Raw genomic sequence first — 3,166 nt, 5'->3', positions numbered from 1 at the left:
CGAAATCGCACCTTACTGCTACGCTCACAAGAGCGCATTTTTTTTGTGTTTAGAATTGATCTACGTCACCGCTCAAGCGTCAGGGTTGTATGAGCAAAGTAAAATAAATAAAAACTTAATTTTAAGAAGCATTTATTGTATTTACGATTAGAAAACTTTAATCTAGTGGAGTTTGTATAATCGTACCATCTCTAAAGAAAGTACCTATTAATAAACTTCAGTGTTGCGATAATTCGAAATTAAACAAACAGTTTTAAAAGGTGTAGTGTCGGAAAATAGACACGGTGAAGTAAAGTTAATGTTTTTATTAGCTAAAATAATTTTTTTGCTATAGTTTTTTGTCATAAGTATTTCAAAATAATTTATTATTTAAAAAGTGTAGTTTTTTTTAAATTATTTAAATCACTACAGTTAATTATTATTCCTAAATATTAAAATTTTTCATTAAAGAAGAATAACAGTGCTGTTGGAACAATCAAGTCTTGATTGCGACTATGATCGACCGAGCGTGTATAGATACGCGTGTGCAAACAGGCGCGTGGCGGCCCGGACTGATTTGCAACTTGAAGTTGTCGCGCGCTGTAGGTAATTATCTCGGCCGACATAGGCGAGTGACGGAGGCCTGGTAATAAGTACGAGTAAAGAGTTTGTACTTCACGGACTTCAACAGATTTTTAGATTGATATAACAATTATTTTGTACATTTTTAACACAAAAAACATATTTTATTAATTTAATCTAGGAATGGTACTTGGATTTTTACGTTCAAGGTAATTCACCGCCACTGCGCCATCGGATTGATATAAGTAATTAAAAATACGAAAATAACAAAAACAGCAATTTGGGTTTTAGTATTTTTTCCCAAAACCTGTGGTCACGCGGATGACATGAGATCGGAAACTAAAAACATGTTTTTCACATAATAAGCGGTCAGCTGATAAATCTGCGAGTACAGTCGGCCTCAAGAATTTAAATAAGGCCCGGGAGTACGACCGAGATTCGGAAGTTCTAGTGGCTTAATAATTTGTATGGAAACCGGGCCAAGTTTTTCCTACATTTGTGTTGAACTAGTTTTTAACAACTGTGAGCTTACAAAGTGGTCACGTGTAGTGACACAATATTATTTATTCAATTTTTTTTTTTCAAAACTCAGTTTCTTCCTTTCTAGAAGTGTTAATTTACTAAAGAAATCAATAGACAATTTAACAGGTTGTACATGTTTATAGGTTGTTTAAATACGTAGTTTCTGTATTACTCGTGTAGCAGTAATAATAAGTACCAACAAAGTAAGCTGTTTTCCTTTTCTAACTAGTCGTCAATCAAGCACTATTATTGTAATGTTGACACTAGCAATATCCGAGGCCGACTGTACAAGATCTCTTCCGTAAATAAGTAGAATAATGAAGACCGTACAAGGCCTTGGGCATGTGGTGCTAAATGTTATTTATTGTTTGTAATAAACACGCTGTTTATCATTATAACTTATTTATTTTCACACATAATAAATGTATGTAGATGTATGAGATTATTATTATGTTTTGTTTGACTTTTGTTGATTAATTGTGGCGACCAATTCCGGGTCTCTTGGGGAAGGTTAGACACACATAATATTAAAAAAACATATCTGTGTCTTGTATTTTTTAATTTGATGACAGAATCTAAAAACGGCCAAGCCACCTTATCTTGACTAAGGCGTAGAGTTTGTGAAATTAGGGAGTGTAGTTAAAAGCTTGGCTCTACATGAGATTTGTCTTTTAGGCAGTGCAAGCCATGACTAAATGGTCATATTTTTGATAGGATTTTAAACTGTACCTAGGCACCTACAGTTTTAAACTATCACAGTCTCATTTTCAGGTTAACTCTATATCTTTCGTACCTATTAATATTATTGCACATCGCATAGTTACTAACTACATTCCGCAGCTCATTCAGCAAACGAGCCGGTTTTACTATCATCTGGTGCAGAGGTCGCGAATCGCGATTATCTGCCAAGGCTGCGGTTGCATCTTCGCCCAATGTTGCGTTTAGTCAGAAACATCTAAAATTATATTTAGGTACTCAACATCTCAGAGAGATTACCAACGATTATACCGATCTAGTATTTAACATTTACGCTACTTCGTAAGTTCTCAGGAGATTTAGTTTTCCAAAATATGTGGCTTAGAATAAGCTCAGAGTGAATGTGTCTCATAACATTTTGCATGCTGAGGATTTTGAGCATTGTAGCTTTGTAATAAGACCTCATATAAGTACATTATATGTACCGATTCTATGCAAATAAAATTTTAAAGGGTCCTGTCATGTCATCGCACGCAATGATTAACAGTAGAACACACGCTGAGTTAGGCCATTAAGTAGGTGTTCATATTATTATTTTGATAAACCATTTTCTACGATATAAATAAGAATCAAATATTACCGAATAGTTAGGTATACTACCTACTTAAAAAAATAAATTATTAAAATGCTACTTGAATGATTAAATATTATGTCGCTACCTGTGACATAGTAGTAACTTTCTCCATTAACTCTGCTCAAACTACCCACTCTACATAATATGAATATTATTCGCTTTTGTCAAAACTTTGTCAACACTATTTTGCGCATAAATAGTAATTTATGTGTAGGCGGAGCCGAAGGCAGAATATAACAAATGTTAATTACATGTTCCAGTTTTGGGCGCTTCCTAATGACCCATCAATTTACTTGGACTTCCTCAATCAAACGAGGAACTGTCAAAATGGCCCTTAAGGTCACACGGTTGAGGTTTGTAATCAATTTTTCCGCGAAAAAACCCTTTATCGTTTTATTTATGTTTTGGTGTTAGTTAATTTCATTAAAGGTCAAGATTATTTATTTTTATAGCACGGTTAGAAGATACGGTCTATAGAAATACATAGCGGTCTTATCACTATAATATAACACTATGTATTGACTATAATCATCACCATCATCGTCATCAGTCCATTCAAGCTCCACATAGGAAGAGCTCGTCCTCTCCAATTTACCAGCGAAAAATGAAGAATTTGGTCTACACTTCCCACGCTGGTTATGGTCACGTATGGATTCTGTTGCCTTTCAAGACATCCACAAGAAAAGTGGGGGTGGTTCTATAATATTCTACTCCTGACCACACGAGTCAAAATGATACATGGTAAGACGTAAT

This window comes from Ostrinia furnacalis, unplaced genomic scaffold (assembly GCF_004193835.3).
Source record: "Ostrinia furnacalis isolate ACB-3 unplaced genomic scaffold, ASM419383v2 OfSCF0907, whole genome shotgun sequence".
Classification (NCBI taxonomy): domain Eukaryota; kingdom Metazoa; phylum Arthropoda; class Insecta; order Lepidoptera; family Crambidae; genus Ostrinia; species Ostrinia furnacalis.
Note: the sequence above shows the minus strand (reverse complement) of the source record.